At 35.6% G+C, this 23,487-nt stretch overlaps 1 protein-coding gene across 2 annotated transcripts in view; it reads left to right on the top strand.

Moving 5' to 3' along the window:
* The first annotated feature begins 1,026 nt into the window (after positions 1-1,026).
* Positions 1,027-23,487, top strand: part of LYN (LYN proto-oncogene, Src family tyrosine kinase) — a 130,917-nt gene continuing 108,456 nt past the window's right edge. For both annotated transcript variants that reach the window (XM_051970178.1, XM_051970176.1), the window contains exon 1: positions 1,027-1,403. The gene's annotated coding sequence lies outside the window, so the exon portion shown is untranslated. The remainder of the gene's footprint in view (positions 1,404-23,487) is intronic.

Below are 23,487 nucleotides of genomic sequence, written 5' to 3'. Positions count from 1 at the left end.
ATTTCCAGAGAAAGATAATGCAATGACACCTATAATGCAAAATGCAACCCTTTTCTTTGGGATAATCCTGTGAGATTTTTTCTATCCCAGAAGAAAAGAAGAAGTTAGGGCTTTTGTTCACCTATCACTTACTTCCTTGGAATGGAGAGCCCACTTTCTTAGGAGCTTCTGACTCTGGAAAGGATCCAAAGGAAAAGGGTGAGGATATGTTAAGGATTTAGAGAAGGGTTTTCATCAAGGCCCCATCAGTTGGTGTCTTTGGGCTTAGGTTATAACTGTTCTTAAGGGGTAGGATGTCGAGCATCCTAAATTCCATCCACGTTCTTCCTTTTTTAAATCTATCTTTTTTGTTTGTTTGTTTGTTGTTGGCTTTTTTTTTTTGTTTGTTTGTTTGTTTGGTTTGGGGAACTCAGTCCAGATTATGCTTAGCTTCACCCGAGTAGCAATTTATAGTCTTGCCTGGAGCTACGGATAAGGGACTTGCCCAGAGTCACATAGTCTAGTAGTCAGTCACTACTTCAACACAGTAGTGTCAGACATTACTTCAATAGAGGTGTTCCCGCTCCTAGAATTTTGGATCTTGTGTTTCCAATGTCAGGCCCCTCCTGTTTTCTTTTCCCTGTATAGAGGTAACTTAGTGTAGCAGAAAGAAGCCCCAAATCATCAAACCTGAGTTCAAATCCTATCTCTGACACTAACTACTCAATGTAACCTCTCTGCGAGTGTTAAGTAGTAAATAATTCTCCCAGGTCCCTAATCAGAGCCAATCCTATAGATATCTCTATCCCTCCCTCTCCCCCCCATTCCCCCCCCCCCCATCTAAACTGAAAATCTCCGAACTGCAGCTCCAATCCAGAGACTAGTCTTTACTTGGCTTTGCGCGGGTTCCCCCCTCCCCGCCCTTTTTTCTTTTTTCTTTAAGCTCCTTGGGATAGTCTCACAGAGGAGTAAGACTTCAAGAGATGAAGACCCAATGGACACCTCCCCCATTGAAGGCTGTGTATGCAAATTGAAATACCAGGAAGTAGCCGGGAACCTCTCAGCCAACCCCCTGAAACCCAGCTTAGTTCCTCTCCGGCTGCCAGGGGCTGGGTGCGCGAGTTTGCGTTGAAACTCTGTGGCTGCTCTATACTTTTTCCTAACCAGGGGGAAAGCGACCACCCCTCAATCCGTGGTGGGCCTCTGACAGCCACAAAAGAGTAGGAATTTTCCCTTTTCTGTCGGGAAATATTGAAACCCTTCCCCCGATCCCCGTCCCCTTTTCTCCTCCCTCTCCCTTCTTTCCCTTCCCCAAAGCCTTCCTGGGCTTCGCCTCCCTCACTCCCTTCCCCACCCCTTCTTAGGATTGGGCTGAAGTCACCGTGGAGCTCAAGCGCGGCACCCCAACTTTCGAAGCCAGGAGGGTGAGTAGCGAAGCGGGATCATGGGATTTCGTGGGTCGATCGGGATGGGATGGGAGGAGGCGGTGTCTCAGGGAGTGGCGCCCGGAGCTGCTTAGAGAGTAAAAGCCTTTGGTCGGGGCTCTAACTGCAGGACACAGATTTGCACAAGTCAGCAAACCATCTATGAAGCGCTTACTGTGTGCGGGGAGAACTGTGCTGAGACCAGGGCCGAAAAGCTGGCGAGTGGCCTAAGAACGGCTGTGTGTGTGTGTGTGTGTGTGTGTGTGTGTGTTTAGGGGCGCGGGAAAAGTGCCTGGCTTTACAGAAAGGTGGGGGCAGTGTCCCTTAGCCAGCTGGAGCGGGGAGGAAGCTGCTGCCCCTTCCTGACTACTCAGCCCTTAACTAAGGTATCCTTAGGTCTCTTGGTTACAGGCCCCCACCTCGCTTTCTTGGCCACATAAAAAACCCGTGGGCGGCTCCAAATCGGACTGTTAGAACTACGGCCGGAGGGAGGGAGGAAGGGAGGGGGGGGAGGGAGGCGGGGCGAGAAATCTTTGCAGGTGTTTTACCTGTAGCGGGCTCCTAGCCCAGGAGGGGCGTGGTGTTGGGGATTCGCTAGCGGGGGGCGGGGGAAGCCGCTGTGAGATATTTTTTGTTTTCGTGTTATTTGGGTCTGAGGTGCGGAGTTGGGTAATAGGATGAGTTCTCTGGAACTGTGTGCTGGACTCCGGGTGGAGGGTGGGGAGAGAGGAGTGGATGTTGTGGAACGTCCCTCCAACAGGTTGAAAAGGTTGCTGGCTTTCTCCGCTTCCTGGGTGCCTTTCCAGAAAGTAAAGAGAAGTTCCCTTCACTTTCTCTGCGCTGGATTGGGGGCAGTGGTGGCAAAATGGGCAGAAGTGTAGTAGGATAATTGTCAGCTTGAGAAATCCAATCAGTCCTCTACTCTGAGATCCCCAGAGAATGTAGCAGAGTTAGATATTAGAGCTGGAAGGGATCATCTCTGTTTCCAGATAAGGATACCAAGGCCCAGAGAAGGGAAAGTCTCATAGGTAACGAATAGCAAAGCCAGAATTCTACTCCCAAATCCTCTGAACATGATTTACTGGATCTCTGAACCGACACCAAACGTAAACTTTATTTTTTTTTAAACCGCATTTCGGGCTAGAGAGGAAGCAGAGTTTTATGTGGGATGTCCTCAGGGCTGCTGGTCATACAGTTATTGGGGAACAGGGCTTTTGGATATCTGATAAACTTTCCAGCCCTTTAAGTGAAAAGGAAGCGAGAGTTATTTTGAGACTTCAGAGGTTTGCTTTTCCTTTGCACTGGGGGGAGGGGTGTAGCTCCAGTCCCAACTTTTTCCTGCATGATCTCGTTTGCTTTAGCTTTCTCCAGAATGCAATTAATGCATTTGAACTTTTTTGGTTTGATTTTTAAGTCAACTTTCTAGAGAAGGTGAGAGGTATTTTAATATCCAAATTGCATCCAAATTCAGTCAAATTGCTTGATTGCCAAGGTAGTAGGCTGGTAGGATTTTTGTTCAGTTTGTTGTTTTCTAACTAGTATTTAATCTGTGATGTGATTGTGTTGCACAAATATTAGCTATCTTGTATTCACTATTTAATAAAAGGAATCTTTGTATTGTATAATCTAATGTTCAACAAACTGAGCATCCCTCTAACGCCCAATAATAAACGCTCTAGAGTTGCTATTACTATTCGGAGAATAAGGGCAATATTTTTGCCTGAAAAAGCATCGCATATAGAAAAGAACATGTAAAAAAAGTAATGTAAAAATGATGGAAATATAGAAAAAATGAAGTGTCAGAATGGCCATTTTATTTATCTCATGTGTAGGAAAGGTATTGGTTTAATTTCATAAGCTCCTTATTATCAAAAATCTATTTGAGATTTTTTTCTTATTCTATGAAAGTTTGGTGCCAAATGCTAATAGTTGATCTTTAATCAGCTAATCATATTAGGTCTTTGAATTGTAAAGATATGGAAAGAGACCCCAGGATCAGTTCTCTTTTTATTTGAATGAATTTTTTTCGATGAAAAGATTGATCAGATCAGTAAAAAAATCATTGTGCTTATACTGCTTTACTTTTTTTTAATTGGGAAAGGAATTCTTTGGAATTTCAGTGGTTTAAAGTAATTCAGGTTATTAGGATACTAAAAAAAACTTTAAATTTTTATAATTTCAAATATACTCCATGAAAATTTATGTTTATCTGAAATGAATATAAATAGAAATATACATATCTGGATAGATAGGTTTTTACAGTGGATAGGATTTGGAGTCAGGAAGATCTGAATTCAAATTCAGCCAAAGACACTTATTAGCTGTCTGACTCTAGACAAGTCACTTAGCCTTCTGTGCTTCTAAATTAGGAAATTTAAATTTCATAATCTGTATAATGTTTATAATAATAGTGAGAATCCAGTGGGTTATCATTTGTAAGGCTATCTACTTTCAAGTACTAAGAGTGCAGCCAGGAAGACCGGGGTTCAAGTCTATTCTGTACCACATATTGGCTGTGAAGTCACAGTTGAATGTTGTACAGCCTCATTTAATGGCTCAGGAATCTATGCCACTTTCTGACTATAAGTTTCAGAGAAGGTGTGTTAACCTACTATTGAAGCTGTTTCTTTATCAAAGAATTCTGGATACCAATGGAATGGTCAAAGGTCCAGTTCTTATGCCTAAACATGTATTATATATAATGACAAAATATTGATGTGAATATTGTTACTTAAAAGTTTGCTGAATTTAATTGTTAACAATTTTGTCCAAAGCTGTATGCACAGATAGTGATCACTTAATATTATATTTTCTTCAGGTATTCAACAGAGATAAGATAACAATATTAACCAAAGCTGAAGATTTAAATCAGACAAAAATATTCATTAGGGACGGGGCTGTGTATCTGAAATTGCTTTGGCATCTTCCACTTGACCCATAATAGTAATAGTACATTAGTTATTATATGCTTTTTTCAAAGAGTTTTCATTTTCATTCTAGTTTGAGCCTCAGAACAAACTTGTAAGGTAGACAGATATCATTTCCCACGTTTTCAGGGGAAGAAAATTGAGTCACAGTAGTAGAAAGAATAAGCCAGGTCACATGACTACAATCCAGGTCTTTTAACTTCTAATCCAGTATTCTTTCCACTATACCATACCATTGGACACAGAAAAGACACTCAGTGAGCATGTCTTTTTAAAATATATTTTATTTTCCAAATACATGGAAAGAGTTTTCGACATTCACCTTTTCAAATCTTATGTTGCAAATTTTCTTCCTCTTACCTTCTTCCTTCCCCAAGGCAGCAAGAATTCTGATATAAGTTAAACATGTGCAAATCCTCTAAACATATTTCCCTATTCATCAAGCTGCTCAAGAAAAATCAGATCAAGAGAGGGAAAAATGGGAGAAAGGAAAAAAAGCAAACAGAAAAAAGGTGGAAATATTATACTTTGATCCACATTCAGTTTCCATAGTTCTCACTTTGGATGTGGAGAGCACTCTCCATCACAAGTTTATTGGAATTGCCTTAAATCACCTCATTGTTGAAAAGAATCAAGTCCATTACAGTTGATCATCACGTGATCATGAAGTTGCTGTGTACAATGTTCTCTTGTTTTGCTCACTTCATTCAGCATTGGTTCATGTAAATCTTTTCAGGATTTTCTGAAATCAGCCTGTGCAGTTAGCATGTCTTAATCAATTCTAGGAATGTGGATAGTGCTGTGGATAGAGCTCTGGACCTAGAGTCTGAATGTTCTGAGCTCTAATCCTATCTCAGACAATTACTTGGCTGTATGAATTTTTGCTCCTTGTAGAATGTCTACTAGCCTCAGTTTTTTCAACTGTAAATTGGGGGTGATAATAGCACTTATCTCATGCACTTAGCTTTGTGATCTTGGACAACTCACTTAAGCTTCCCTAGCCTCAGTTTCCTCATTTTCAAAATAGGGATAGTAATAATATCACCTTTCTTCCAGAGTTGTGGAGAGGAAAAAGTAAGATAATATTTGTAAATGTTTTCCAAACTCTTAGGCATAATGTGGACAGCTATGTGGAACAGTGAATAAAAAGCTGAGTCTGAAGTTAGGGAGACATCGTCCTAACTTCAAATATAGTTTCAGACACTTACTAACTGTGTGATCCTGGACAAGTCATGTACATGTTATTTGCCACAGTTGCTCATGAACTGGAGAAAGAAATGGCAAATCATCCCAATATGTTTGCCAAAGAAAGCCCAAATAAAGTCACAGAGTCTGACACAATTGAAATGACTGGATGACAACAACAATAAAATACAATGAGAGTACTGTGTATTATTGTTATTATTTTTGGATTCGATCAGAAAAACTTTTCAAGATGGATTTTCTCAAGTCTTCTATCCCTAGATAAGCCTCTATTGTTTTGGAAGTATTCTTAAAGACTGACTTCCATTAGTTGCTTATGGGATTATAGAATCAATCTACTGCTAAAAGACAATATAGATTTTTTTTTTGGACTAGGTGAAAGAGATTCTTTGCCTCAGTTGCTACTTAACCTTAATCACTAAGTGGGTATGGCCTCAGTCAAACTGAGACCTGTTGAAGACGTTAGCTTAAAAAGGCCAAGATCTCTCATTGCATTCAGAGCCATCTCCAGTCATCCTGATTTATATTTGGTCATTGGGCCCAGATGGTGAGGCAGGTAACCTTACACACCCTTCCCTCACTTAAATCCAATTCACTTGCATGTTATGGCATCACTTCCCTGATGTCATGGTCTTCTTCAAGAAGGAAGGCTAGACAACAACGACAACCACATAGAAAATGAAAGTCCATCTTACGGCTTTCTAATTTTGCCACAATGAGAATCTGCAGATATTAAACTTTTTTCTAGTTATTCAATTCAATGAATATTTATAAATAGTTGCTGTGTGAAAAGCAAGTAATAGTAGGCAGCATGGGAAATAGAAATTTTAGCTGAGACACATTCTTACCCGCCATGAGACTTAGCACAAGTTACCAACCCTTTCCTGTCACTGGTTTCCATTATTAAAATGACAGGTTTGGACTAAATGATTTTTGAAGTCTCATCTAACTCTAAATTGCAAGTTACTTAGGGAATCAGAACTGGAAATGGAAGCTGATTCTCCTTATGTAATATGTATCACATACATTCTGATATATAAAATATATCACATATATAGCATACATACATATTTCTAAAAGTATTTAGCAATTAAGACAATGATTTTATTCCCAAGGCTCCAGCAAATATCCCTTTCTTCTATTAAAAAAGTACAGTAAGATGTAATTAATTCAACCACCATTTATCATATTTTTACATAAGGAGGACATAGTATTAACATCTTCCCCTGATTCTACATGTTTCCAAAATGAGAAGTCTATTTTAAACTGGGCTTCATCTATCTAAGCTTGAGGTCTTGCAAAGAGGAGAGATGATGAAAGGAGAAATAGGATGGGCAGGAAACAAATTAATTAAATGAAGCTTGAAGGAGAAATTGATTAATCGGAATATGATGAAGTTAGGGAGACTTAGTTTGAGAAACACTAAACTCTTGTGTTCAATATATTCAGGAACTACTTCCTAATTAGCTCTCCTTTATTACTGAATTTACTTAGTATAACCATGAACTAATTTTTAAACTAATTATTTCAACAACTATATTAAAATTTAATTGATTTGCCTCATAATCATACATATTATATATAACATGTATATAGCAATATAGGCATGTACAAACATACATATATGTACATACATACATGTGTGTGTATGTATAGTATGTATACAGTGCATATATGCCTATATGCAATATGTAATGTGTATGTATATATAGTGTGTATATAGGTATATGTGTGTACCCATATATAGTGTATGTGTGCTTGTGTGCATGTGTGTATGTGTGAAGAGATTCATAGGTTTCACCAGATTGTCAAAAGAGTCCAAGACATAAAAGTTTAAACACCTCTGTATAGAATATCTTATTGGTCATGGCATTTGGTGACCCTAAATACTGCTCTAAGATGTCACTTCCCTGACTGGGTTATAGAGCCTTTTTTGTATCTTTTGCAGACTATAGATTCCCTTGCAGTACCTGGAAAGCAGTTTCTTCTCTTGGGCTATAATTACTTTTCTGTCATTCTGGAGAATGTATTATCATATATTTGGGAAGGGTGATGATGACCCATAGATTAAATGGAGGAAAATTAGAGGTGGTAGTGATCCTGGGAATCAGGGTAAAATATATGAAAATTAACAGAAGAATCTAAAAGATAATATTGAAAGCATCTCTTATTAATGTCACTAATATTGAAATTTTTAGCAATTTTAGGGCATTTAAACATATAACTTTTGCATTTTCTGACAATTAAGTTACATAGTTTTATGGGTACTTCCTCTCCTCTCTCACAACCTCCACCCTCCTGATTTATTTCTAATTTATTTTTTATCATTCTTTTGTTTTGATTTCCAAAATCTCTTTCTCCCTCCCAGTATCTTCCCATCCATTGAAAAGTCAAGCAAAAAGATGTCAGTTATACATGTTAGATCATGCAAAACACATTTACATATTAGATATATTTATTTAAAAAACAAAGTTAAATTAAAATTTAAAAACAAAAAAAAAAAAAAAAAAGAAAGTGAGAAAGTTATACTTCAATTTGCACTCAGAGTTCATCAGTTCTCTTTCTTAAGGTAGACAGCATTTTTTCATCCTAAATCTTTGGAATTGTTGCTCGTTGTATTGATCAGAGAAGCCATGTCTTTTACAGTCGGTTATCATTACAACATTGCTATTATTGTACACAATGATCTTCTGCTTCTTCTCACTTAACTATGCATCACTTCATGTAAGTAATCATGTTTTGCTGAAATCACACTCTCATTCTTTCTTATTGCACCATAATTCTCCATGCCAATCACATGCCCTAACTTGTTCAACCATTTCCCAACATCCCCTTTATTTCCAATTCTTTCCTATTACAAAAAGATTGGTTATAAATATTTTTGTCAGATAGGTCCTTTTCCTTTGATCTCTTTGGGATATAGATCTAGTTGTGGTCTTGCTGGATCAAAGGACATTCACAGTTTCATAGTCTTTTGGCTTGATCCAGATTATTCTCTAGAATGATTAGACTGGTTCATCACTCAACAAACAGTTCCTTAACATACTCCTCCCTCCCCCCATCCTCTCCAGCAATTGTCTTTATTAATAGGTATGAGGTACTATAGTATCTCAAAGTTGTTTTAATTTGCATTTTTCTAGCCGTGATTTAGAGCATTTTTAAAATTTGAATCGATTCCCCATGTATTTTAGAAATGAGGCCTCTGTCAGAAAAAAATACTGTAAGAAATTCATTATTTATGGTACCTTATTTTAAAATGTAGTTTCTCTGATTATCCCTTTTAATTTAATTTGGTCTATTTTTGTTTTGTCTGATCATGACTATAACTTCTGCCTTTTTTAAAAAAAAAATTCAGCTGTAGCATATATTAGGTTCTGCTCCAGTCCTTTATTTTTAACTCTGTGTATATATTTCCATTTCAAATAATCTCTTGTAAACATGTTGTTGGTTCTGTTTTCTAATCCATTCATCTGCTTCTGTTTTACAGATTAGCTTATCCCATTCACATTCACAGCTACAGTTTCTCTACACCTTCCTATTTGCTTATATTTCTTTCTCTGCTCATTTTATCTTGTTCCCCTTAAAAGTCTATTTTACTTTTCCATTCTTCCTTCATCTGCCCTCTCCTTTATCATCCCACATTCCTTTCTTTTTCCCCCCTTGCCTCCTTTTTCTCTATTAGCTAAGTTACAGTATTATATACAACTGAATCTCTACTTATATTCTTTCCTCCTTGAACCAATTTCTATGACAGTGAGGACCAAGCATTGCCTGTCCCTTATTTCCCCTTCTATTATAAAAGCTCTTTCTTTCATGACTCTTTTATGAGAGAAAAATTTCCCCATTCTACTTTTTCCTTCCCCCTTCTCCCAGTACATCTCTCTTTCTGTCATTCCTTCATTTGTTTTTTGAGATAAATTCCAATATGATAGACTTACATCCATGTTTTTGTCTATATAAATTCCTTTTAATTATCAAAATAAAAGTTCTTAGGATTTGCATCTTCATATTTAGGAATGTAAATAGTTTAATTTTGTTGAGACTCTTATGATTACTTTTTCATGTTTACCTTTTTATGCTTCTCTGGAGTCTTGTATTTGAACGTCCTATTTTATATTCAGCCTTGGTCTTGTGATCAGAAATTCTTGAGAGTCTTCCATTTTATTAAATATCTATTCCTCCCACCCTAGCCCCCAGAATAGACATTTTGCTGGGTAGGCTATTCTTGACTATAATCCTAGTTTATTTTTTTTTCCCAGAGTAATACATTCCAAGCTCTTCATTCCTATGACATGAAGCTGCTAAATCTTGTGTGATCCTTTCTGATTGTGTCCCCACAATACTTGAATTGTTTCCTTTTGGCTTCTTGTTCTAGAATTTGGCTGCAATATTGCTGGGAGTTTTATTTGGGGATTTCTTTCAAGAGGTGATTAATGGATTTTTTTTTTTCAGTTTCTATTTTACCTTCTAGATCTAAGATATCAAGGAAGTTTTCCTTAATAGTTTCCTTTATAATTTCTTGAAATGTGACATCTTGATTCATTCTTTGATTATGGTTTTCAGGTAGTCATACTTCTTAAGTTCTCTTTCCTTCATCCATTTTCCAGATGAGTTGTTTTTCCTATGAGATGTTTTACAGTTTCTTCATTTTTTCCATTTTATTTATTTTTTTTGATGTCTCATGAAATCATAAGCTTCCAATTGCCCCATTCTCATTTTTAAGGAATTATTTTCTTGAAGGAGATTTTGTACCTATTTTTGTGTTTCTTAAGGAGTTCTTTTCTTCAGTTAATTTTTGTGCCTCTTTTACCAAGTTATTAATTTCTCCTTTCTTAATTTTTTCGCTCTTTTTTTCCCAATTATTCCTCTACTACTTTCTATCTTTTGCAGGAATTCTTGTCTCCTTTAACATTTTTCTTTGAGGCTTTAGTTGTAGGTGTATTTGCATTAAAGTTTTCTTATGAGTTTAGTTTTGGTCTTCTTTGCCACCAAAATAACTTTTATGATAATTTTTTTGATGTTAGTGCTGTGTGTTCATTTTCCAGCCTTGACTTTGAATTTTATGTTAACATTACATTCTGCTCGTGATGGGGGTAGGAAGACACTAATCCTGAAAGTCTGCAAGTTTTTGGTGTTTCCAAGATAGTGTGACCCTGGCAGAGGTATAGTTATTGTTATACTGGTCTGAACTTTACTCAGGAAAAGTCCCTGATTCCCTGCAACCAAAAGTAGTAGCACTCTCTTTGCCTTGGAACTGGGACCATAATCCCTGATTCCTTGTGATTTACCCCAAGGGCTCCTTTCCATCCTCAACTGTGACCAAGAATTGTGCATAGCAATAGAGTTGCCAATCAATTCTAGCTATCCCCAGGACCAACAAAAAATCTCTGTAATCTGGGCTGAGAGTTTCCAAAGATTGATGCTGCTTTCTTAATTTGTGTGGGATCTGGAGAGACTTCCACCCAGCTTTCATAAAGTTCTGCTGACATCTTAAAATTTCTTAGACCAGAAAAATGTTTGTATAGTTGTACTACCCCAAAATTTGATTTGAGATATTATTTTTAAATTGTTTGGAGGGGAATGTTGGGAGAATTCAGTTGGGTTGTCTCTAATCTGCCATTTTGGTTTTCACTCTACCTCTTTCACAACTTCTAAAAATATAAATCTGTAATAGGGAAGGGAGCAAGACTTGGGAAGGAGGCTGAAAATGCAAAGAGGAGTGAGAGTCTTTGGTTTGAGAAATTTGAACTTCCTCGTTTGAAATTTTCTAAGTTTCGATCCTTCCCTCAGAATTTCTTGACCTCAGTTAACTGGAAGAACAATGAAGAAATTCTGGGTGAAACATTCTTGGTTAAGTCTCATAAAATTAGATAACCAACAGATTCTGCCCTTCTCAGCAAATGATGATGGGACATCAAGAGTTTCCATTTTTATGTCACTGGGTGTTTTTCTTCATTCCTATTTTGTTTTTTACAGACTTTTTTCCTTTTACTTAATAAAGTTGTAGAAAAGGTAATTTTTAATTGGCTTATAGCATTATTTATCTTGGGTACTTCTCTTTTAACAGAGTTGTGATGTTTTGTTTTGTTTTGTTTTGTTTTTGGGGGGTGGGAGGGAGCCAGCTTAATAAGAAAAAATAAAAAGTTTAATTAGTTCAGCTCTATGCTCTTTGTTGCCCACCTAACTCTTTTTGTGGTAATTCAGTGAGCCCATCTATGCAATAAATCATCTGTTTGCCTTAAAGTTCTTTATAAAACATATCTATATGATTATTATAGTTTTTATATTACCAAATTATATTAATGTCTTATGTTTGTAATGTAAACTTTATTTTTTAATGCTTTTATTTTCATCATCTTATGCTAGACCATACATTCTCAATGTGTGTGTGGGTGTGGGTGTGTGTGAGAGAGAGAGAGAGAGACAGACAGACAGACAGACTGACAGAATAGACAGACAGAGACAGAGATTGACCATTTCCTATAGTCTCATTAAAATGTTTGTAAAAACATAAGGTAAAAGACATAGTATTACAAGGGAAACACATTAAAATGAAATATCATTATGTTTTGAAAAATCAAGTTCTTGGTCTCAGGTTAAGAACAGCTGCACTGGGGATGGGTGGGTGAATGAAACTTCCTTGAGTGTTTCCTTAATTAAACTCTTCTGTTGCCTGCCTTTTGGAAAACCTATATGCCTCCTAATCTGACCAGCTGGGAATTTGGGGAAGGAAGTTAACAGCTGATAGGATTTAAAGCTGGAAGAGATGAGAGGTCATCTAGTCTAGGCCTGCTAATCTATAAATGAAGAAAATAAAATACAGAAAAGTTAGAATATGGTACCTTCAGAATTTGAACTTAGGTCTTCTATCTCAAAATCCAGTGCTTTTTACCTCTACATGCAATGGAAGATGTTTCTATATCATCATTTTAAAGATATATTTACCAAGTGCCTAAAGTTCTTTTAGGTTACACTTGGGTATTTTTTTTTTTTTTTTGGTTGTTGGTTGCTGTGGTCATTGTGTAGTGTTTGCTGATTTTTTTCTCTTATCCCTTAGCTTTTCTATTTTTTTTTTTTTTGTGAATTGTAAGAAAGGACCTCCACTATATGAAATTGTAGGTGATGTGGGATCTTCAATAAACACCCATGTTTCTGTTTAAGTGAAGAACTGGAAAAAGGAAATTGGATAAAAAGGTTAAGGATATAGAGAAAATTGTTAGGATATCTAAAAGTTATATTCCAGAATTTGGGGGATATGTGTCTCAATTATGGAATCAGAGTTCAAATAAATGTTACCTATTGGATTTGTAAAATGGTTCTTGTAGTCAGAAAGCTTTAGGATAGTTCTGGTCTTTTCTTTTCTCTTTTGTAGTTCAAATTTCCATATGAGGAGACTCCTGGCAGTTTTTTTTTTTTTTTTAGTAGGGCCTATGAATCCCTCTTGTAATTTTAATGTATGTTGGTATAAATCTTTGTTTTTAATTCTCTCCTCTTCTTTCTACTCTCCCTCTTTTTGGGCGGAGTAGAATCAGGTACAAAGCAAGGTATCTGAATTTCCTCACATGGGCTTAAGAGGAAGGAATTGGGATGCGCCCTTTTCTTTCTCTCTCTCTCACCCTCTTTCCCTCCCTCCCTTCTTTCTTTCCTCCCTTCTTTCTTTCTTGCTTTCTTATTTAGAATGTTCAGATAGTCATTGGGAGAAGTAGTTGCATTGTGTGTTTAATCAATACACCAACAATAACTATAATAATAAAAAATTATCACATATAAACCGAGTCTGCAAAGCACTTTACATACAATGGCAGCAAGATGATTTCTTTGGTTGGTTGGAGCTTTTGAGCATGTTGAAAACTTGGTGCATCTCTCTACCATTTCACTATTCTTATAAATTATGGTCAATTACACTATAGACAGGGAGGTTGCAGGAGAGAGATTGGCTGGGCCACTTCTCCTTTCCATGGGTAAAACTATGTTGCTCAAATCAGAACCAAAGCTGCAGGAGGAGGAATTGGTGCCCAAGTGTCAGAGGAAGTAACACTTCCTCCTACTCTTTGGGCCTCAGAAGGGTGGCCTGAATAATTAGCAGTAAAGTACCACCTTTCTTACCATTCTGATATTTATTTTTTTTTTTCATTTCGTCCTTACCATCTCTTGGCAAGGAAAAAAGGAGACAAGTAATTACACAAAAAATTCTCTCTTTTTCTTTTATTAAAGAAGCAATATTATATGTGGGAAGAGAAAAGAAAGATACAGTTGAAAGATTGCAAGATTTGGAGTAAAGAATCTCCATTCAAATTGGCAAATTACTTAACATTTCTTAGTATCAGGCTCCTAAACTGCAAAATGAGAGAAGTTAGATTTCCAATTGCTTTTCAGTCATGTCTTTGTAATCCCATTTGGGGTTTTTGGGTCAAAGATACTGGAATGGTTTGCCATTTCCTTCTCCAGTTCATTTTACAGATAAGGAAACTGAGGCAAATAGAGTGAAGTGATTTGCCCAGGATCTTATGGCTAGTACATATCTGAGGCCAGATTTGAATTCAGGAAGGGGAGTCTTCCTAGCTTCAGGCTAACCACTCTATTCACTGATTGCTCTATTGAGGTTAGATTTTATGAACTCTAAGGTATGTTTTGGTTACAATTCTAGGATTCTAGATTCAAATAAGATTTTTTTTAAAAAGTGTGCTGATCCTGGAGGCAGAATAAATTTGCATCAAAATGGCTCATTTGACATTGATTACTTAGGACTACAGATGAGGAGTGTGGTCTTGACAATAATGTTCATTAGTGTTGTAAACTGTTCAGTAAATTTTAAAATGAATATATGTGTCTCTTGCTGTTAGATGGTTGTATAAATGCTAGTTAATCTTTAAGGTTTATAAACTTTAAAGTTTACAAAGTGCTTCACATATTTTTTATATCTTAATAACAATAGTCAGTATTTATATAGCATTTTATAATTCATAAAGTGCTTTACAAATATTGTTGTATTTTACCCTTACAGCAACCTCATTTACAAGTGAGGAAACTGTACTAAGTAAAGATTATATGACTTGCTCAGACTATTAAGTATCTGAATCAGATTTGAAATCAAATATTCCTTCCTCCACTAGTACATTATTGGTGGAATTGTAAACTGATTCAACTATTCTGGAGAGCAATTTAAAACTATGCATATCCTCATATCCTTTGATCTAGCAATGTCTCTACTGGGTCTCCCAAAGAGGTCATGAAAAAGGGAAAAGGACCTTTGTGTGCAAAAAGGTTTGTAGCAGCCCTTTTTGTAGTAGGAAGAAACTGGAAACTGAGTAGATAGATACCCATCAGTTGGAGAATGGCTGAATAAGTTATGTATATGAATGTTATGGAATATTACTATTCCATGAGAAATGATTAGCAGGATGATTTCAGAGAGACCTGGAGAGACTTACATAAATTGATACTAAATGAAGTGAGTAGAACCAGGAGAACATTGTACACAGCAATAGCAAGATTATGTGATGATCAGTTCTGACGGTCTTTTCAACAGTGGGGTAATTCAGTCCAATTCCAATGGTCTTATGATGAGGAGAACCATCTGTACCCAAAGAGAGGACTATAGGGACTGAGTGTGGATCATAGTATAGTATTTTCACTTTTTATTTTTGTTTCCTTGAATTTTGTTTTGTTTCTCATTTTTTCCTTTTTGATCTGATTTTTCTTGTACAGCACAATTGTGAAAATATGTATAGAAGAATTACACGTGTTTAACATATATTGGATTACTTGCTATTTAGGGGAAGGGGTGGGAGGAAGGAAGGGAAAAATATAGAACCCCAGATTTTACAAGAGTGTATATTGAAAATTGTTTATGCATGTTTTGAAAATATAAAAAGAAAATGATAAAAGTATTCCTTCCTCTAAGTCCAGTGCTATAACTATTGTGCCATTTACATGCTATGTATTTGTTATATAACATAAATACATATTATATATTTGTGTATTTGATCCTCACAACAACCTTGCTAAATAGATATTATAATAATAGTTGTAGTATTTAGTGGGTGTTACATTGTTATCTTTATTTTATTGGATTTGTTAAGGATTACCTAGCTAAACACAGCTGTAACTTGCTCAGGGCTGCAGAACTAATACGTGTCTGTCAGAATTTGAACTCAAATATCAATGCTCCAAATCTAATCTCAGAATTGAAAAAACGTTGGTCATCTGACTCCAAAACTAATATTCTACCAGTTGGTTCCTTCTGAGATAAGGAATAAGGTAAAACCAAAACAATGAAAACTGTTTCCTGCCTAGCACAACAGGTACTCAAAGAAGTTACAAACCAAACCTTACAATAGAAATCCTTGCTATTTGGAGTAGATGTATTTCCCAAGAAACTGTTTAAACAATAATTCTATTTTAAGTATCTCAGTTGAATTATTTACCTTAGGAAACATATACTGAATCCATCTGTAAAGCAAATGTCCACTCCTTGGTTTATCTCTTTTCAGAGAAAACCTGATGTACAAAACAAAACAAAACCCTCCAAAACACAAACCAAACCAAACCCCCAAATATGGCAATACACCCTTATTTTTTATTTTGTTTAAATTAACTCTTGTAGTTTTCATTTCTAGGCAGTTAGTATTCCTTTGATAGAATTTATGCCTTATATATAAAAGATTCTTAGCACATATTTGTTGATTTATTGATTGAACAACTGAGCTTATTTGCTAGGGAGACTACCTCTCAGATTTGTAATTCTATGAAATAGGTGATAATGACTTCATATGTACCTAACTGTAAATAGGAGTAGAGAACCCAAAATGTCTGCTTCCAAAATTATGATTTTAATTATTGTAGCTTTCTTCTTTAAAGAAACCTGGGTATATACTTCTTCTTTTTTTTAAATTATCCCACCAGTTACATGTAAAAAACAACATTTTTGGTTATACATGTATCTTCCATTTTTTACTTATTTCCTTATGAATACTGTTGAGAAAGAAAAATCAGAATAAAAGAGAAAAACACGAGGAAAAAACCCAGATTAAATAAGAGGGCAACAGTTCTCTCTCTGGATGCAGATGGCATTTTTCCATTCCATGTTTTTTGGGATTGACTTCAATCATAGAACTTCTAAAAAGAACCAAGTCTGTCATAGTTGTTCATCACACAAGCTTGCTATTGCTGTGTACAATGTTTTCCTGGTTCTGTTTGTTTTGCTCAGAATCAGTTCATGTAAATCTTTCCAGGTCTTTCTAAATCAGATTTATTCCATTACGTTTACACAGCATAACTTATTCAGCCATTCCCCAATTGATGGGCATCTACTCATTTTCCATTTCTTTGCCACCACAAAAATAGCTGCTACAAACAAATATTTTTGCACATGTGGGTCCTTTCCCTTCTTTTATGATTTCTTTGGGATATAGACCCAGTAGTAGCGCTGCTGGCTTAAAGGGTATGCAAAGTTTTATAGTTCCAAATTTGGACATAGTTCCAAATTGTTCTCCAGAAAAGTTGGATTAGTTCACAACTTCACCAATAATATATTAGTGTCCCAGTTTTCCTACATTCCCTCCAAAATTTACCATTATCTTTTCCTGTCATCTAAGCCAATCTGAGAGATGTGAGGTAGTACCTCAAGAGTTGTCTTAGTTTGCATTTCTCTACTGAATAGTGATTTAGAGCATTTTTTCATATGACTATAAATGGCTTTAATTTTTTCATCTGAAAATGGTCTGTTCATATCAGATCATTTATCAGTTGGGGGGGTGATATGTATTCTTATAAATTTGATTCAGTTCTTTATATATGTGAGACCTTTATTATATATACTGGCTATAAAATACATTTTTCCCCAGTTTTCTGCTTCCCTTCTAATCTTGGCTGCATTGATTTTGTTTGTACAAAACCTTTTTAATTTAATGTAATCAGAGTTGTCCATTTTGTATTTTATAATGTTCTATAGTTCCTCTTTGGCCACAAATCCCCCCCTTCTCCAAAAATCTGATAGGTAGACTATTCATTGCTCTCCTAATTTGCTTATAGAATTTTTACTCTTTACACAAAAATCATATACCCATTTTTGACCTTATTTTGCTATGGGGTATGAGATATAGGTCTATGCCAAATTTCTGACAGTATTTCCCACTTTTTCCAGCATTTTTGTGAAATATTGAGTTCTTATCCCGAAGCTACAGTTTGGGGGATTATCAAACACTAGATTACTATAGTCATTGATTATTGTGTCATGTGTATTTAACTTATTTCACTAATCCATCACTGTTTCATAGCCAGTACAATGTGGTTTTGTTATATGCTTCCTTTGGTGGGATGAATCACTTTATGACTTTTTGGAGGCATATTTTATCCTTTTGGATATAGCTATTATTACTGCCTTATCTTCCATTTTTTTGTGTTGTTGGATATCCCTCTTCTTTGCATTCTTTCAACATAGGAGAACTTTGTATCTAAATTGATGAAGGAAAAAAATGTGTCTTGTTTCCAAATATCACCCTTCATCTTATTATAGAATTGACAAAAATATGCTTCATTAAGTATACTTATAATTACCTTCTTTAGACTGTCCCCCCAAAATCTTTTTTTTTTCTCTCTCAGTAGTTAGGGAAACCAAAAAAGGAAGGGAAACATGGATATGAGGAATGATTGTGGAGTAAGCAGAATGGCTAAGGGAGAAGTTTATTGGGAAAAACTTCAATTAAACAAGTATTTATTAAGTGGCAGGTTCTGAAGATGTCAAAATGTTTTTTTTTAAAGCACCCAGTCTCATTCACTAAATAAGCTTTCAGACTTGAAGTGGATGAGGGATGTGTTATTTACAAAAGTAGTTATAATATGAGTTAAATGAATGGAGTTCAAACAGAGATGCAAAGATATTTGGAGAAAGATGGATTACCTACAGCTTGGGGGGATTAAGAAAAGATCCTTAGCAGATGTGGCACCTGCACTGGAAGAAAGGAGTTCTACAAGTAGAAATAAAGTGGGAGTGTATATTAGATGTTCACAAAATTCACAAAAGCTGAAGAAGGATTAGATCAGGGACATTATTAGTCTTGACTGGCTGGATCATAGAGTATGTGAGAAAGAATGTTATAAAAATAAGACCAGATAGGTAGGTTGAAGCCAAGTGGATGAATTTATGAGGAATTGTGGAGGTAAACATCAAGAGTAAGAGGGAAGATTCAAAGGTTTTCTGAATCTTGTAATGGACAATAGTTAGGGGATTGAGCAGAAATAAGGCAGTTGGGAGAGGTAGATAAATGGAGTTTTGGAGGGAGGGGGTAGAGGAAGTGATAGGCTTTGAATCTGATCTATCATCAGGAGAATTTAAATATGGGGCTCAGGAAAGAGGTTGGGAATGAAGATACAGATTTAGAAGACTATTGCACAGAAGAGCAGATGAGATAATCAGGAAGAGAAAACAGACAAAACAATAAAAAGAACGAAGCTTTAAGGAATGCCTGAGCAAGAGTAGAAGTTCTTATTATAGTTTTTTCCCTGCTTGGCCTGTGTCAGAGATTAAATACAGTTGGAAGGACAGATGTAAATATGGGATTATGCTGACCTCTTTGGCAGTTATGTTGTGGAAGATACCATTTGTAAATGTCTTTTCATTGACTAAAATCTTTCATTTAATGTTCTGCAATCTTTTTTGAGTTCCTACTTCTAACTGAGCAATATTCATCTGTGGTAGACCAAGAAAACTCATCTTGAGTCCAAATCTGCCCTCAAACCTTAGTTGTGACCCTGGGCAAGACACTTCACCCTATTTGACTCAGTTTCTTCATCTGTAACATGATCTGGAGAAGGAAATAACAAACCACTTCTGTATCTTTATCAGCAATAACCCAGATGGGGCCAGGAAGAGTCATATAGGACTTAAATGACTAAATAACAACCAAACTTCCTGAATCCAAACCTAGTTGTCTATAAATTGTGCCAGTTACTTCAAAGTATTAGTATTTACCTAGCCCAATCCTCTTATTTTAAAAATGAGTAAAATGGACCAGAGAAATTTAGTGGCTTGTCCAAAATCATAAAAGTAATAGAGATGGGATTTGAACACAACCGAGTTACCTTACTGTTTAATCTAAACCCTGTATCACTTAATTATATGACCTTGGGCAAATCACAGGTGTTATTTCTTTTGAGCTTAACTGTAATCCTATGATGTCTGGTGGTGCAGGAATTATTCTCATTTTACAGGTTAAATTGTGCCTTAACTTTAAGATTACAAAATTTTAAGTTGGAATACAGTTAAAAGATAATCTCATCTAGTCCTTTCACTTTACAGATGAGGAAAGAGAAGTGTAAGAGATACAGATTTGTTTAATGATGTGTTAGTAAGTAATAGAACTCTAGGTCAAACCCAGATCCTTGGATGACAAATCCAATGCCTTCTAAAAGTTATTACTGAAGAAGGAAGGAATTTAGCAATGAGTGAGTTTTGAGACAGAAGTGGCAACCAAGGTCTATGTATCAGTCTTGATCAAAAATAAACCTGCCAGTCCAGAAAATTTATCCATAGCTGTTCATTTTCCTTACTTACACAACCTCCTCTCTTCATTTCCGAGTCAGGTTCAAGTGATGAACTCAAATAAATATCTACACTCTTCCTATATATTTGTGGATTATTCAAAAATATTTGTAAACAAAGTTTAACCAGAGCTAATTTGGATAGAGGAAGATCAATAATGGAAGTATCACATAAAAAAGCTTCCCTGGGCTAATGTGAAATCATCATTTAACATCTGCCTTAAAGGATGTTAATGTCATTTTTGGGCAGAATTTCTTTCAGCTTTGGACCAAAATACTCAAAACTCCTCTCAAAAATGGCCAGAGTAGAGGTCTGAGAGCACAGTTTGAAGATTTGTTATTAGCTGTATCTACCTTTTGGTACAAAAGAGACTTGTTTGCTTCTTGAAGATATTCTCTGGGTAAAAGGTATAAACACTTGTAATTGGAGCTACTGAAATTAACAAAATAAATTCATTATAAAGCTCTGTTTAAGTAGAGTTACTAAAATGAATTACAAAATATAAGTCTACCTGCTTCACTAGCCATGCAACAAATAATAGTACAATATGTGTTACATGATTAGATACTATGTGGGATAGCGAGATGAATTGTAGTGGGCCAAATCGCTGCACTAATGGAAATTTATGCATTATTTGCTTGGAATAGTTAAAGTAAGGCAGAGTGACCTTGCACAGCCTTCCCTCACTTAAATCCAAATTATTTGCAAGTCATGATATCACCTCCCTGATATCATGGACCTCTTTGAGAATAAAGACAAACAACAACAATAACAACATAAAATCACTTACCATAGTATTTAGAAAGCTGACATTTCATAAGTCTAGGGATAGGCATTGGACCCATTATTTCTTTGGTGTTAAATACTTCTTAATGAGGAAATTCCCTCTGCCATTGCAGGTCAGACATCTTCTCTGCAACTTAAAATTTTAGAAACTTACCTAGTTCAGAGGACTAAACTTGGGACTGCAGGCACATAACACTGCTAGTGTATCCTGAGCTAGCTTAAAATGTAGTTGGGAAATATTTAATGAAATGTGTTATAAAAATGTTATAAGTATAATGATTATATATTGATGTGTCATATAATATTTGAATTAATAAATAATATATAAATAACAATGTTATATACATATTCATTGTATCATTAATTATATATCATTAAATAATTTTATATTTTAAAACTAAGTAAATATGTAGCCTGCAGGAATTCTTAATTAGCATGTTAGAAAGAGAGGAAAGGCAGAAGTTATTCACAGTTTTCTTATTCTACCACAATTAAACATTCTCCCTCCCTCTCCCATTTCCTACCTATCTCAACTATGGCAGGTGTAAATATTCTAAAACCATATTGACCTCCCCCAACTTCTCCTTCTTCTTCTTCTTCTTCTTCCTTCTTCTCTTCTCCTTCTTCTTCTCCTCTTCTTCTTCTCTTCTCCTTCTTCTTCTTCTCCTTCTTCTTCTTCTTCTCCTTCTTCTTCTCTTCTTCTTCTTCTTCTTCTCCTTCTTCTTCTTCTCCTTCTCCTTCTTCCTTCTTCTCCTTCTTCTTCTCTCCTTCTTCTTCTTCTCCTTCCTCCTCCTCTTCCTCCTCCTCCTCCTCCTCCTCCTTCTCCTCTTCCTTCTTCTTCTTCTTTCTTCTTCTTTCTTCTTCTTCTTCTTTTTCTCTCTCACACACACTAGACCTGTGACCTAAGCATAAGAGAGGAAGAAACAGACTACATTGATAAAAATTAAAATCAAAGGAAAAAACATGAAACAAAGGAAATTGAGAAGGAAGGTAGAGTTGTCCAGAAAATAGAAAATTGCCTTTGATGCTATTTAATGTCACCAGTGCTATAATTTTCTATGCCTGTGCAAGTATTTGAAGCATATTCTTGAATTTTTTACATGTCAACACATTACACAGAATTGAGGGAGAAGTTTCTTGGCTCCCTTTAACAGATTTTGCTCAGAGTTTGTAAAGATATTAATAGGAGGGCTTTTCTGGCTGAATACTAGGGTTGTTCAATCTACTGTCCTCCTAGGACTACTCAACCAGTTGTATAATAAATAAACTTTATTTATAATAAACCAAGCTTTATTTAAATGACAAGAGCTTTTTTTTAAAAAAATCTAGTCATTCAGATTGATTCAGTCGATAATTGTTTATCGATCATTGTAATTATATGCAGGGCACAGTACTAGACATAATTGAGGTTAAGAACATAAATAATTCTTTGTTGGTTGCTTTTCAAAGAACATTAAAAGTAATACAAAAAACCAAATTCAGGTTTTCAAGAATTTCTGCAAATTGCTTTTGTATTTTTGTAATATGCTAATACTTCCAAAGACCTGCAAATTTTTCTATTTGGATATCTTGTCCATATAGATCATATCCATTCTGTCCTTTTGTTGTTGTTGAGTTGTTTTAGACATATCTGACTCTCTGTGAATCCATTTGAGGTTTTCTTGGTAGAGATATGGAAGTAGTTTGTCATTTCTTTCTCTATCTTGTTTTACAGGTGAGGAAACTAAGGTAAATAGGAGTGATTTGCTCAGAGTCACCAGTAAGTATCTGAAGCCAGATTTGAATTTAGAGAGATATTTTCCTAGCTCCAGGCCTGGAACCCTATACACTGCTTCACCCAACTGCCCAGTTCTGTTCTTAAGTGGACAGTTTCATGAGTTATTGTGGTTAAGGGGAAAAATCATCCATACAAGATAAGGTAATGAAAGTAGGACTTCATCATTATTTAAAAAAAATTCCCATGCAAGAAATATTGTTGTGTCCTCTAGAGTTTTTTGAATAATGGGAATTGATATGTATGTATAAAGCATACACACATACATACATATATACATACACATATGTGTGTGTATACACACATGTGGCTCTGTGTATATGTGTATATAAACTGTACAGGTTCTAAAAGCTCTCCAGGGCAGTTGGTTTGTATTAAAACAAATGCCATGTAATTGTGTGTGTGTACATTTTAAAAAATATTTAATTGATATCTTTTATTTTTACATCATTTAGATTTTTTCTAGGCAGCTAGGTGGGAGAGTGGATAGAACACTTGGCCTGAAGTCAGGAAGATTCATCTTCTTGAGTTCAGATCTGACCTCAGATACTTACTAGCTGTGTGGCCTTGAACAAGTCACTTTACCCTGTTTGCCTCAATTCCTCAACTGTAAAATAAAGTGGAGAAGGAAATGTCAAACCACTTCAGTATCTTTGTCAAGAAAATCTCAAATGGGGTCACAAAGAATCAGACAAGACTGAAAAAATGACAAATTTCCTTAGATATTTATTCCTCAGAAAACCATCCCTTGTAATAATTCATTTGAAAAAGAAGCAAAACGATGAGAAGAGGTAAAAATCAGCAAAACTGATGAATATATTTTTAAAATTTGATGATACATGCAGTGTTCCA

The sequence above is a fragment of the Antechinus flavipes genome, chromosome 1 (assembly GCF_016432865.1).
Source record: "Antechinus flavipes isolate AdamAnt ecotype Samford, QLD, Australia chromosome 1, AdamAnt_v2, whole genome shotgun sequence".
In the NCBI taxonomy this organism is placed as follows: Eukaryota; Metazoa; Chordata; class Mammalia; order Dasyuromorphia; family Dasyuridae; genus Antechinus; species Antechinus flavipes.
Note: the sequence above shows the minus strand (reverse complement) of the source record. Positions and strands in the feature narration are given on the sequence as shown.